Here is a 15662-nt window from a genome sequence, read left to right on the forward strand (position 1 = left end):
ACTCTACCAAACCCCCCAAAATACCCAACAATTATAATAAGATAAAACAAAAACTCCATCAAAAAAGAAAGCAGGGAAAAGTTAAATAGAACAAATGTTCAATGAGTCCAAAGGGAGTCCGAATGATGAGGAGTTAAACTTGAACCTCACTCCATCTGCTTCAGTCCACTTTCCAATGCGCTCTGATACCAAGGCTGTTCACTTCTTGACTGCAGAGGAGTTTCAGTGAATGGAAGCAATGATGAAGGGCAAGAACTGAGCCCAAAATGAAGGGCAGCTCAAGAAGATGAGGGAAAGCATTATAATGAAATGTGCAAAGACCTAGTCAGAAAATCATAGGGAATTGCACACGCAGCGTGGCTCAAGCTGGAGGAAACTGAACCTGAAGAACTGAAGGAAACGAAAATAAGCCTCGAGTTGCACTATCGAAAGATTCTTTGGGCAAAATATTGATGGATTCAGAAAGCATCCCAAGAAGATGAGGAATGAGTGATCTAAAAGCGGTGGCGAGGAGGGCGTAGGATGCCTGGTGGGGTTCGATCAAGTGCAATGTAGCCTGGAGGAATTACTGAGAGTCGAATGAAGGTCTCACATGATCGTGGGACAGGAGGAAAGTAAAAGAAAATAGAGGGAAAAACTAGGAGGCAAAGGACATTTACAGAGGTCTAAATACAGGCATGCATATATGCAAATATATTTATATATAACAATAGCGACATCGATCCATGTACATATATTTATATGTTTAGTCACCTGACTGTGGTAGTGATGTAACCTGTTGCCAACTTGAGGCTTAAGAGTGAAGGGGTGGAGTTTAGCCTGTCAATCAGGTCGCAGCTTGATGACCTCATTTGGAGCTGCTAAGGGGATAAAGAGCTTGGTGGAGGCAGGACACTCACTCACTCCCGGTGAGACATTCCTACAGCTAGAGCCCTGGAGTACTGGAGCCAGCATGAGATGGTTCCACTGCCATGCTCCACAAGACTTTCCACCCAGTGGCCTGTGAGTTTCCTGCATGTGGCATCATTGCATGTGTTGTGTGAGTCTGAAGAGGAATTTATGAATGAATATTGAATATATGGGCTAATATTGGACTTATGGACTTGATCTGGACTGGATGGGGATGTTTCTCAATTTATATTGCTCTTTTATAAAAAGGTCTTTCTTATACACACATGAGTCTCCCTAGATTTGTTTCTCTAGTCTACCCAGACTAACACACTGACATTCTGTGATGCTCACCTTCCCAACACGATTGCTGACAACAAAAGGGGTGCATAAACAAATGTGGTGAAGAAAGCTGATGGTGCCCGGCTATTAAAAGATAGAACATCTGGAGTCTTAAAGGCTTGAAGATAAACTAGTGGCCATTTAGCTGAGAAGCAACAAAGCCCACATGGAAGAAGCACACCAGCCTGTGTGATCACAAGGTGTCAACGGGAAGAGCTATCAGCCATCAGAAGACCCAAAACAATCATATTGATGTGAATGAGAGGGTGAAGGTGGAGTGGAGCCCCAAAGCCCATCTGTGGGCAATTGGACACAAGGAAGGGACGACTCATCCAGGGTGCAGTATAGCCCAGAGAAACACACAACATTCCTCTAGTTCTTTAATGCTTCCTCTCCCACCACTATCATGACCCCAATTCTACCTTACAAATCTGGCTAGACCAGAGCATGTACACTGGTACAGATAAGAGCTTTCCACACACGGAATCCAGGACAGATACCCACTCAGGAACAATAATGGGAGTAGTGATACCATGAGGGGAGGAGAAAGGGGGAACTGATCACAATGATCGACATATAACCCCCTCCACACACACGCACACAGGGTGACGAACAACAGAAATATGGGGAGACAGCGGATGGTGTAAGATATGAAAATAAAAATAATTTATAATTTTTCAAGGGTTCATGGAGGGTGGGGGAGGGAGGGAAAAAATGAGGAGCTGATACCAAGGGCTCAAGTAGAAAGAAAATTTGAAAAGGATGATGGCAACATATGTACAAATGTGCCTGACATAGCACATGCATAGATTGCTATAAGATCTGTAAGAGCCCCAATAAAATGATTTTTTAATAATAAATTTTTTAATGGAAGGATTATAGAGAGTCACTGTACTGAAAAAAATTCCTTGACATTCAACCATTTTCTAGAGGTTGTGTACGATCAAGAACCAATGATATGAAAGGAAGAAATGCACATTTCACTGAAGGCATTGGCAAAAATCAAGACTCTGGGAATTAATTGATGGAATACCAATCAAAATATTTCAACAAACTGATAAAGCCCTGGAAATGCAGCCAAGGAATTTGGAAGTCAGGCGCCTGACCAACTGATTGGAAGAGACCCACACCTGAGTCCCTTCCAAAAAAAGGTGGGTGTATTGGGTAATCTCATTAATCCTGTATGCAAGTAAAATTCTCCTGCAAAGAATTTAAAAGCAGTCGCACCGGTCCAACAGGGAGCTGCCAGAAATTCCAGCAGGATTCAGCTCAGGACATGGTGTGAGGGAAATCATTGCTGGTGTCAGATGGACGCCTCTTGGCTGAAGGCAGAGAACACCAGAAAGATGTTTCCTTGTGTGGCATTGACCGTGCAAAGGCATTTGACTGTGTGGATCATGACAAGCTAAGAGTACTATGTCTCATGTCCCATGTCTGAGAATCTCCTTAGTGCCAGGCAAACAAGGACACTGGGCAGTTGTCACAGTGGGTGCTTGTGGAAGTTTGGGTTTGTTGTGTGTGTGCAGGGAATAGGGTTGGTAAGAAGGACACTCATGACTATCTGCATGGAAGCGAATGTTCATGGGAAAGCTTAGGAATGGGCAGCTCATACCATCCTCTTTCTTTCTTTTTTTTTTTGGGGGGGGCGGTAAATCTGCGCCACAAAACCTCTTTAAAGAATGCACAGATGTGCTTTACACAATTGATATATGTATGGATTGTGATAAGAGTTGTGTGAGTCCCTAATAAAAAGTTAAAAAAACAACTCTTTAAAATGTTGAAGACCAGAGGACTAAGGCGCACCTGACCCTAGACATAGTATTTCTTTTTTTTCAATCATTTTATTGGGGGCTCTTACAGCTTTTATCACAATCCATCCATCTATCCATCCATCCATTGTGTCATGTACATTTGTACATTTGTTGCCATCATCATTCTCAAAACATTTGCTTTCTACTTGAGCCATTGGTATCAGCACCTCATTTTTCCTCTCCCTGTACCCCACCCCTGACAAACCCTTGATAATTTATAAATTATTATTATTTTGTCATGTCTTACACTGTCTTGACATCTCACTTCACCCACTTTTCTGTTGTCCATCTCCCAGGGAGGAGGTTATATGTAGATCCTTGTAATCAGTTCCTCCTTTCTACCCCACCTTCCCTCCACCCTCCCGGTATGGCCACTCTCACCACTGGTCCTGAAGCGGTCATCTGTCCTGGATCCCCTGTGTTTCTAGTTCCTATCAGTACCAGTGTACATCCGCTGGTCTAGCCAGATTTGTGGGGTAAAATTGGGATCATGATAGTGGGGGAGGAGGAAGCATTTAGGAACTAGAGGAAAGTTGTATGTTTCATCGTTGCTACCCTGATTGGCTCGTCTCTTCCCCGCGACCCTTCTCTAAGGGGATGTCCAGTTGCCTACAGATGAGCTTTGGGTCCCCACTCCGCACCCCCCCCCATTCACAATGATATGATTTTTTGTTTTTTGATGCCTGATACCTGATCCCTTTGACACCCGTGATCACACAGGCAACTTAACCATCGTCACAGGGTCACCATGAGAACCGACTCAATGGTCAGGCGCTTTTTTAGCCCCCAGGTGATAGCACTAGGCATGTATCAATCTGATAAACGCAAACCAAACTCACAGCACTTGGGCCAATTCTGACTCATTGCAACCCTACCGGACGGAGTCGAACTACCCCAAGGAGATTCCGAATCTGCGCATTGTGAAGGAAGCAGCGGCCTCATCTTATTTCAAACGCTGACCCCTAACCCGCCAGTGCCCCCAGGGTTTCTAAAGGATTGCTAAAGACCAGTCCTGACAAGAAGGTTAGCGCTAGCCCCTGGCTCGTGTTTCCTTGCCTACGCAAAGATATTCGACTGTGGGCCAGACAAACGGTGGGAAGTATACAATTTCCGCAGCACTTCACCGTGCTCGTTTGGAACCTGTGTACAGACCGAGAGACCCGGACAGACAGGGTGGTTTAACACAAGGAGAGGTGTGTGTCAGCGTTGTCTGCCTTCCACCTAGTTATGCCATCCGGAGGCTGAGCAGATCATCCAAGCACCTGGCTTACATGAAGAAGAAGGAGGCATCAGGACGGGAGGAAGGCTTATTCCCAACGTGTGCTGCGCACTTGGCATGACCTGGCTTGCTGAGAGTGAGGAGAACTTGAAGCACTTGCTGATGGAGACGGCGGCCTTCAGGGTAGATGACAACCCGATGGGAAGAAAATCACATTTCCCGCACCGGGGCCCATCAGAGATAAAACAGAGAAGAGCTTCAAGCTGCGAAGGGCTTTATTTTTCACACCATCGATGCCGATTGGAAGCCGCAGCCAAGAGATGGGCGACACGCCCAGCATTTGGGTACAGCTGCCGCACAAGACCTCGTTGGAGTGTGGACAAGCAGGAAGGGCACTTTGAGGACTAAGATGCACCCGGCCCTCGCGAGGACATTTTCACTGGAGACCCAAGAAGAATCGCTGCATGGGAATCACGGTGCTGACGAAGAATGGGGAAAGGACCGTGGGCTGCCAGGAGAACCCACGAGTCCGTCTGGGAAGAACATGCCTTAGAGGCCGAGGGGGCCAGAATGTGCCTCCAGCACTTTGGACAGGTTGTCAGGAGAGACCCGTCCCTGGAGAAGGGCATCCTGCTTGGTGAAGTGGAGGGGCGGCGACAAAGAGGAAGACCCTCCAGGAGATGGACGGACACAGTGGCCGTGACCGTGGGCTCAGGCACAGGGACAACTGGGAGGTTGGTGCAGGACCTCAGGAGGGTTCTGTTCTGCTGTGCATGGGGTCGCTATGGGCCGGAGCTGATCAAGCAATACACTTTGTCTTGAAAGAGAGAACTTAGCCACATTAAGAGGCCGAGGACTGCGGGTGAGAGGGGACCCCAGGCAGGGAATAACCAGGAAGCGCAGCCAGGCTACTCTGCTGGGACCTGCCTTTCTCGATGGCCCAGGGCCAAAGGAGACCACGGGAATGAGGAAGTGGATGCTTAGGGGTCAGCTCCCCACTAGATGACACACGCCAGTGCAGGAGGCCGCCCCCACGGCCCTTGCTTAACTATCAGGTGGCCTCGCCAGGCATGTTTCTCCAGCCCTGCTTGTCCCAGCGTTTCAACATCCACCATGCACGCTCTGTCACCCGGGGCTGGGCTCCCCACCCTCCCGGAAGACGAGATGCAGGATGAGACAGGGAGTGCTCAAAGACCCTGAGGGGCCAGGGCTGCCTCCCAAAGCCCCAGTGTGGTTGTGCTTTCATAAGAGCAATCAAAACAATAGGCATGAGAACAAAAATGTCCAAGGTCAACTCAGCCAACACAAGGAGGGTGGTTGAGGGGCTGTCCAAAGCCCGGCGACCCACATGTGTCAGCGTCGAAGGGCCTCCCCTCGGGGTTTCAGTGGCTGACTTGGGGGAAGTCGATGGGCAGAGCATCTTCGCTATCTACTGCTGCTAGATAGGTGCGTCACAAAAGGGTGCCTTTAACAAACAGAGAAATATTTTCTCACCGATTAGGCCACCGCTGCCAGTTCAGGACGTGGGCTCTAGGGGGCAGTCTTTCTCTCTGTTGGCTCTGGGGAAGGTTCTGCCTCTGGATTCCTTGTTTTCCTTCTGTTGGGGTGGCCCCGAGTCCTCCCTCGGTGCCTTCATCTCGCCTTCTCAAAAGAGAGGGACTCCAGACACAGGTGCTGCTAATCCTGCCTCCCGAGCAGAACAAAGACAACCCCTCCCCAAAGGGCTTCGAGATGAGGATTGACCACACGTATGTTGAGGGGACACTGGGACACCTTGCTCCTGAAATGCCAGCCTCTGGGTGAGCAGCCCGGTCTGTTGGCCGTTGGCACCGCCCTGGGGCGGGCTGCCTCCGTCAGGCCTGGCTGCGTGCTCTTTGCACCGAAAGGGACAGTGGGAGGTCGTTACTGGCTTGCTCAGAACAGCAGACACCACTGGTTCAGTCTGCACGAGCCAGCGTCCCCACTTCTTTGATCACGTTGAGGCCTGATTGGGATGGGACATCTCCCCGTCTCGACACAGTCTAGCTGGGCAAGTCCTGCTGAGGCTAAGCCAAGGCTAGTGGGCCCACGCTCCCTGTTGGTGATGGGTAGTGATAAGCTGTGTCAGCCGGATTGATTCTAGAATAAAAACCTACGGCCATCAAGTTGATGCTGGTTGTATAGACAGAGTAGAACTGCTCCTTAGGTTTTCCAGGGCTGTAATTCTTGATGGGAAGAGACGGCCTCCTCATTCTCTCTCAGAGTGGCTGGTGGGTTTGAACTGCCAACCTTCCGGTTAGCAGCACCAGTGAGCAAGCCACTACACCAGGACTCCACTCGAGTCTCTACTAAAAAGTATTCGGTAAATGTCCACCGACCAAGGAGCCCTATGGCACAGTGGTTAAGCAAATTGGTCAGCAGCTCCTAGGCAGAAAGACCAGCTAGGGCAGTGGTTCTCAACCTTCCTCATGCCGCGACCTTCATCCAGTTCCTCATGGGGTGGGGTGGGGACCCGCCCCAGCCCCCCAACCATAACATTATTTTCGTTGCTACTTCATTGCTGTCATTTTGATACTGTGATGAATCGGGCGATCCCTGTGAAAGGGTCGTTCAACCCCCAAAGGGGTCACGACCCACAGGTTGAGAACCGCTGTGCGAGGACAACAGAGTAAGCTGTGGAGTCTTAGAAATCCTCGGGGGGTGGGGAGGTGGAGGCGGTTCGACTGTCCTATGGGATGCCAGTGGGTCAGCCTCAACTTGATGGCCATGGCCTCACTTTGGGGGTTGTCCCGCATACAAGCGATGGAATACGAGTCTGTCAGAAAGCGAGGTGAAGTGGTGATACCTGTGACGACATGGGTGAGCCTCGGAGCCCCACACCGAGCGGAGGGTGAGTGCAGTGTCAGGAACAAGAACTGATGTGGAGAGAGGAGCCAGTCAGGGTGCAGTGTAGCAATGATGAAACATATAACTTTCCTCTAGTTCTTAAATGCTTCCTCCCCTCACCCCCAACTATCATGATCCCAATTCTACCTTAAAAGTCTGGCTAGACCAGAGGATGTACACTGGTACCGATAGGAACTGGAAACACAGGGAATCCAGGACAGATGACCCCTTCAGGACCAGTGGTGAGAGTGGCGATGCCTGGAGGGTGGAGGGAATATGGGGTGGAAAGGGGGAACCGGTTACAAGAATCTACATGTAACCTCCTCCCTGAGAGATGGACAACAGAGAAGTGGGCGAGGGGAGACATCAGACAGTGTAAGACATGACGAAATAATAATAATTTAAGAATTATGAAGGGTTCATGAGGGGGGCGGAGGGAGGAGAAAGGGGGGAAAATGAGGAGCTGATACCAAGGGCGCAAGTAGAAAGCAAATGTTTTGAGAATGATGATGGCAACACAAGTACAAATGTGCTTGACACACTAGATGGATGTATAAGAGTTGTACGAGCCCCCAATAAAGTGATTTTTTTTTTCCAAAACTGATGTGGAAGGGGGAAAATCCGGAAACCCACGATTATGAGTGGAGGGAGTGAGGGGGGGTGAGTTTGGGTTAGGGGCCATTTGAGTTGATGTTGAAGGTGGTGGAATGATTGGAAATGACTGGAAAGAGAGCCAGAGAAATAGGTCTGAATGGAGGAGAGAATGGGCGACAGAGGCCTGCCCTGGCCTGCAGCTCGAGGGGCGGTGGCATGGGCAGGGAAATTGTGCCTTTGCCAGAAGCAGGACAAGCTGCCAGGACTGCGCCCCTGTTGAGCAAGTGCTCCTGAAAAGTCTTCAGACTCCTCGGTGCTTCCCTGGGAACAAACCTCCCCACTCAGTCCTGCCCCCGAGGAATTCCCAACACCACTTCCTCCTGTGGTGGAAGAAAGAGCCGACTGCCACTGATGGGCCATCAGGAGTGAGGGAACACTGCCCTCAAAGCCACCTCTGGGACGAGGAGTCTGTGGGGGGTGGTCCTCCACAAAAGGAGGTCCTCGAATAGGATTCCAGAGCCTGTCCATCGTTACGGGGGCAGCCCACACGAACACGCTCCCATCAAACTCCCCGCCATCGAATTCATTCCAGCTCCTCGTGAACCTGCAGGACAGAGCAGAACTGCCCCTTTGGAGGTGGAGGGGGGCAGGATTCTGAGACTGTCACTCTTCACAGGGCAGACAGCCTTGTCTCTCCCCCTCCAAGAGGGTGCTGGGTTCAAACCTCCGACCTGGGGGTGAGGAACCGACTCACCCCACCAGGGCGCCAACACCACACCAGCAAAGGAGCTAGGGCTCCAGTCCAGATGGGGAGAGATGCGATCCCGCCGCCTACAGTTGGTTTGGCCATTCCCTACTGCTCCAATTGTAGGGTCCTGGCCGCGGCGCTGTGGCCTGGCCTGGCCGGTTTCCTCCAAGCCCGGGCTTCCACGGGAGACTCCAAAGGCCGGGCCCTCCCAACTCCGGGGCTGCCCACTCAGGCACTAGGGTGAGACGTGGCTTCCGCCGCACACCTATGCTGCGCTGTTTAAATGACCACGCACACTGTTTTCACCCAAGAACCGAAACATCGTTGGAATCAACCACCCCCCATCCTTGCCAGCCATGGGCAGAAATAACTCAGGAGAAGGTTCTAGAAGTGATGGCAGCGCTATTTATGCAACTCTCTTTAATACGGCTGAACTATGCACTGTATGATATGCAAATTATATCTCAATAAATTTATTTTTTTCCTTTTAATCATTTTATTGGAGGGCTCTTACAACTCTTATCACAATCCATACCGTACTTCCATTGTGTCAAGCACATTTGTACATTTGTTGCCATCATCATTTTCAACACATCTTCTTTCTACTTGAGCCCTTGGTATCAGCTCTTCATTCCTACCCCACTTCCCTCCCTCATGAATCCTTGATAATTTATAAATTTCTATTATTTTTTCAAATAAAATGACTAAAAAAAAGAGAAATTTCTCAGGAATCTGTTCATCCCCACTATTCCATGCTGACCCTCATGCCAGCCTCAGACTCTAAAGAACTCACTGCCACCAAGTCAATTCTGCCTCAAAGCGGCCCTCTGCTCAACAGAATCTCCTCTGTGTGCTTCCAAAGTCCTGTGGATTTCTGCATAGTCCCTGGGCTAACTGCTAGGTCAGAAGTTCAAACTCAACGGCCATTCCAAGGGAGAATACTGAGGCTGTCTACGTCTGGAAAAGATTTAAAGCCTCAGAAACTCAAAGGGACACCTCTAGCCTGTCCTTTAGTCACTGTGAGTGGAACTGATTTAACCGCAGTGCGTTTGTGAGATTTTAATGGGAACAGACAGCTTCCTGCAACTAAGTCCTCAGGTGAGTTCCTGACCTTGTGGTGAGTCATCTAGTGCTTAACTCATAATGCTACCCGGGGTCCTTAGCATGCCAGCAGCCTGATCTACGTGAACCCACGGACAGGCGTCCCGGGAGGTGGTTATCAGGACCATTCCCATTTTATAGATGCGGAAACCGAGGCTCTGAGAGGAAAAGAGTACAAAAAGCACAGACAAGTCGAGGGCTGGGCTGCCAGGTGAAAGGTGATCAGTTCGAACCCACCACAGATACCTCAGTCTCCCTGGTCCGTGGAAGGCTGCATTTTCAGTGAATCAAGGGACACTTGGTTCAAGTCGGGACGCCCCAGGCGGATTCAGCCTGCATTGAACTCTTTCTGACCACTGACCAGCAATGAGAGACACTTGGTCCTCAAGCAGAGTGTATTTGAAGTGGATGATGAGAAGGGTCTCTAATCAGCCTCAAGGACGTGTCTGACTGTGCGCCAGGTCGAATTTGGGGTACTGGGATTCACATTGCAGGAGGCATGCCGACTGCCATGGCCAGAGGTCCTTGGGCCAATCTTGTAAAGCTTTTCTGTCCTGCAATGGTGTACACATCCCTGTCTTGGTCTCTTTCCTGACTCTGCGCTCCTGCCCGTGCCAGTGATGAACTCATCTGCTGCCAGCTACGATTTGATGCCATTTCCTGGGCTCTCCCTCCATCGCCTGTTTAAGTGGCCGGGTTTCTGTGAATTCTGACGGGGTAGTGGTTATGTATGGGACTGCTAGTTGCAAGGCCAGCAGTTCAAATCCACCAGCCGCTCCTCTGGAGAAAGATGGGGCTTTCTACTCCCGGAAAAGAGTTACAGCCTTTGAACACAGCAACAGTTCCTGTGCCTGGCTGCCAGCCAAAAGGTGGAGTCCACCCAGAGTTGCCTTGGAAGAAAGGCCTGGCGATCTCTATCCCCCTACCACCACCACCAAAAAAAAAAAAATCCATCATTGAAAAGTCAGTGGGGCCTCGTTGTCTTCAGATACACATGGAGCTGTCACGAGTCTGAACGTGCTCAATTTCTATACTGCATGCGGCTGTAGAATTAAAAACAAGGCCACGAGAGCATGGCGTGGCCGTGGCCCACTTTAATCCACCCCAACTGATGCTGGGAGGGAGAGGCAGCCTGAGAAACCGGGATTCGATGACTCCGTTTCGGAGGATGCAATTAACACTGGGTGGGGCTGGTCCCAGAAAACGACACCTCACTGCCCCCGCCACACTGAGCCAATTCCAAGCACAGAGAGAAATTAATGCCAGTGATCAAGCTGATCCTGCAAATCCATTTCAGATGGGGGAGGAGTGGTGGGTGGTGGGGAGTTTCTAAAGGCACACAGGACAAGGATGGGGGCCCAGCCGTTCAAAATATGAGGTGGCGTTGCTGTGTCTGGTGGTATCCCCAGCCCTGCCCCCTCTCCAGCACTTTACCTCTTTATCCTCTCTTGGGAGAAGGAGGAAGCTTCTATTCTGTAGAGTTACGGTCTCGGAAACTCAAAGGGATAGTTCAGTCTGCATCGACTCCATGACAGTTGGTTGACAGTTTTTTTTTTCTTTCACTTCCCCTTTCTCTTTGGTTCAACATAAGCTGTTCAGTTTGTCAGCGAAAAGGAGAGGTTGATCATCTGGAGGAAACACCAGCTTGCAAAAGGCTTCCCACCCTGTCTCCTGTCGATTTCCATCCCGTGCCAATCCCTTCTCTTCCCACAGACGATTGATTGGATCCAAACACCACCCATCCAGGCAGAGAGGAAGCATCCACACTGGGGCTCAGTGAGACTCGCCAGCGCCCCATGGAGAGCAGGCCCCCCCGTGGACGTGGTCAGAGCTCAGGCGACCAGGCAGAGCACCCTCATGCACAGCCTGGCACGCAGAGTCAGAGCTTGAGTGGAGTGCCAACGAAGCCCTGGCTGCAGACAAGGTGGCGACAGCGACCGGGAGTTGTTACCTATGCAGATTGGCCAACCAAATCCTCACCACTGGGCCAGTGGACGCCATCAGCGGAGAAAAGATTGATCTTGTCAAGGGTCTCATTTGACTTTTGGGACCACCGTCACTATTCACGGAGGCAGCAGTCAAGAAATGAAATGATTGATGAACCTGTAGGGACAGCATGCAGAATAAGGGGTTCGTGGGGGGAGTGGGGTATGCTGGTGGTGGTGGGCAACGATGTCAAGAGTCCAGGTTGAAAAAGAATGGAGCAATGGTACATTCTACTTGACGTGATTGAGAAACGGGATGCTATGTGTGTTAAATCCCAATGAATGGAAAAGAAATCCAGCGATGCTTCCCAGGAAGCTCTTTAAAGTGTGAGCCCAGCAGAGATGTCGCTTTGAGGACCACGGCACCCCGGATCCAAGTCGTGGTATCTGCAGGCACCTCGGAAGCATGTGGAAGAACTGGGAAGCACAAGGAAGAATGGATGCCTTTGAACTTCGATGTCCAAGAGGAAGACTGAAAGTACCGCAGACTGCCCGAGCACATCTGCCACAGCCGGAATGCTCCTGAGAAGCCATAGGGCAGCGAGTCATCTCAGAAGGAGGAAAGGTCAACTGGAAATGAGTTTCCCTTCTCTTGTGGGACACGAGCTATTTCAAACAAAGGAGGACAAAAGCGAGGTTGGCAAGACATTGTGTGGCTCACGTGCTTCGGGCGGGCCTGGGATCCGGAGAGACCGGTCCCCGGACGAGGACATCATTGACGGTCAAGCAGAGAGTCAGGGAACAAGAGGGAGACCATCAAGGAGGGGGGCTGACACGGTGGTTGACGCATGACACCAGTTGTGAGGACAGCACAGGACGGAGCCATGGCTCCTTCTGCTGTCCACCGGGTCGCTGTGAGTCAGAAGCGATGGGAAGGTGACCCCACCGAGATAGTGAGGAGGAGAAGAGACGCTTCATGGGAGGAGGGGGAGCCGGGTGGGCACCAGCTTGCTCAGGAGACCCAAGTGAGCATCACTGGTACTAAGACCAAGGAGAGTCACTTGCCTTGCCTTCGCCTGCTGCGGTGAGGGAAACAGGCCTTTTCTGGGGTACCCTTGTCAAAGAGGCACAGACTTGATTTATTTGTAAAGAAACATCCGACCGACTGCCATCCAGGGGTAGCCAGTGTGTCCACTCTTTCTTTTTAAAATCATTTTATTGGGGGCTCGTGCAACTCTTATCACAATCCATCTGTCTATCCATTGTGTCAAACACATTTGTACGTTTGTTGCCATCATCATTCTCCAAAACACTTTCCTTCTACTTGAGCCCTTGGTATCAGCTCCTCATTTTTCCCCTCCCTCCCTCCCTCACGGACTCTTGATAATTTATAAATTATTATTTTTTCATGTCTTACACTGACAGATGTCTCCCTTCACCCACTTTTCTGTTGTCCGTCCCCCTGGGAGGGGGTTATAGGTAGATCATTGTGATCGGTTCCCTCTTTCTCCCCCCACCTTCTCCTTCCCCTCCTGGTATCCCTACTCTCGTTATTGGTCCTGGATTCTTTGTGTTTACAGCTCTTATCTGTACCCATGTCCATGCTCTGCTCTTGCTAGATTTGTAAGGTAGACTTGGGGTCATGATAGTGTTGGTGGTGGGGGAAGCATTAAAGAACTAGAGGAAAGTTATATGTTTCATCAATGCTATATTGTACCCTGACTGGCTCCCAACATGTCCTCTTTCAAGGGCTGGATCAGTCTGGTTTCTGGCTGGAGGCAACTCAAGAGAATAGATGCCACCGGTGTCTCTGACTTGGATCAGTATCCACCAAAGGATGTCCTTTATGAGGGCAACTGGTAGAATTTGAATAGGACCTGAGTTTTAGATGGGAGGTGTTCATCTCATGATTTTGAGGGGCAGCATATGTGTATGAAGGCGTCTTGGTGACATAGTGGGTTCTGTGTTGTGCTCTCAACTGCAAGGTCAGCAGTTCAAACCCACCAGCCGCTCCATGGGGGACAGTGAGGCTTTCTGCTCCTGTAAAAATTTACAGCCAAGGAAACCCATCTCCTTGGGCCTATATGATCATTATGAGTTGGAATCGACTCAATGGCCATCAGGGAGAATGTAGTCACGTAGAAGAATGTCCCTGTTTGGAAGAAATACACATTAGACTACTCAGTAAAGTGGGACATTATGTCAGCAATTTATGCCCACTGTACTTCAGGAAAAAACAAGTTCTTTGTACCAGCCTTGTAACTTGATTGTATGTCTGAAATTGTAAGCGAAGAAAAAGAAATAGGTGTCTTGTGGCATCCCTTTTACAGTTTGGATCATTTGTCAACATCTCCAAATCAAGCGATTCACCTATCCGTCCATCTAGACTCAGCCTTCTGAGAATTCCTAGACTCCTGATCTCCTTGAGAAATCAGGACAGCTGGCATCTGTGGATAGGGACGGGTCATGCGAAGAGCCCAGTGACCTTCAGATGGCCTCGGAGCCCCCAGAGTGCAAAGTCCCCACCATTCCTACGGCTCGTACAACACCCAGTCCACAGCATCCAGTTTGGGCACCCCCCCCCCCCCACCGCAGCCCCTGGTGCCACCAGCCCCTAGTCAAAAGGGAAATGAAGAACTTGTCCCAGAGCAGGTAGAGGAAACATTTATCAGGTGAGTGGGTGACGCTATCCATGGATGGGTGAACCAACTTCCACACCCCATCAACCTAGAATGACCCTCCCCCTACCCCCGCAAGCCTAAGTCTAAGGGCTAGGCGACTCTTGCGGGCTTGAATTACTTGTATGACACATAGTCTCTGGGTGTTTCAGATGGGGTGGAAGACATTGGGAAATCAAGGTGTTGTCTGGTACTCCAACAGGTTGCTGGGCAGGCAAGCGAGGCTTCGAGCAGATGGTATCTAAGGATGCCCCAGGCAGTGAGGTTGGGCAGGAGAGGAACAGGCCATACTTGATAGCTCAGGCTTCTTTCCATCAAAGATCTGACTCGGTGGGTGTCAGAAACAATGCGGTGGTGATGTTAGACCTTCTCTCACTTCAGGAAGGGGAGAAAGAATCACCAGCATTAGTACCACCCACCCAAGGGCAATTCCTACCAGGGTGAAGTCAGCCATGCCTCCCGCCTCCGATCTTTTGACCAATTCTGACACCAGCCATTCATTCCTCCCCCAGCACACCCACAGTCCTCTGCTGGGCTTGGTCATTTGCTGCAATGGCTACACAGAACTTACAGACCCTCCTCCCAGGTATGAGGTCTATTAGGGAAATCATAAGTTATAATTTGGGTTCAGGAATGTACAGGGTACAGTTCTTCCACCAAGACCCTTGGTGTCTCTTGCCGTCTCCAGGCTCCTGGGGCAAGGGGGCTTAGCACAGGGATCTCAGGTCCAACGGATACGCTACCACTCCTGACACTTCCTTCTTAATGACAGGGAGATCCCCCTTTCTACCTTCCAAATGGCTTATTTTATATCTAGCAAGATGGTAAAACGAACTGAGCCCCACTTCAGGGTTCCATACATGGTTCCACCCCATAAGGAAGCCATGTATTTTATTCATATCATTAGCATACAACCTAATTCCTTTTGGTGGGCCAAAAGGACCTCACTTTTGCATAGTCCTACCCAGTCCCTGGGAGCCCTGGGATGTAGTGGATTATGCATGGGGTTGCTAATCAAAAGGTCAGCAGTTTGAAACCACCAGCTGCTCCAAAGGAGAAAGATGAGGCTTTCTACTCCTGTAAAGAGTTACAGTCTTGCCACAATTAGGGGGGGCGAAATTACATGCATAACACGGAGGACCAGGAAGAAGAAAATGTTTTAGAATTGAGTGTGGTGACAATTGTATAACTTCTGGATATGATTGAATTGTTGAACGTGTATGAAATGCTAATAAAACTTTTTTATAAAGAGCTATGGTCTCAGAAACCCACCAGAACAGTTCTACCTTGTACTAGAGCAATAGTTCTCAACCTGTGGGTCGCGACCCCTTTGGAAGTCAAAGGACCCTTTCACAGGACTCACCCAATTCATAACAGTAGCAAAATGACTGTGATGAAAGAGCAATGAAACTAATGTTATGGTTGAGGGGTCCTCACCTCATGAGGAAGTGTATGAAAGGGTCACGGCGTGGGGAAGGTTGAGAACCGCTG

This window comes from Tenrec ecaudatus, chromosome 16, assembly GCF_050624435.1.
Source record: "Tenrec ecaudatus isolate mTenEca1 chromosome 16, mTenEca1.hap1, whole genome shotgun sequence".
NCBI lineage: Eukaryota > Metazoa > Chordata > Mammalia > Afrosoricida > Tenrecidae > Tenrec > Tenrec ecaudatus.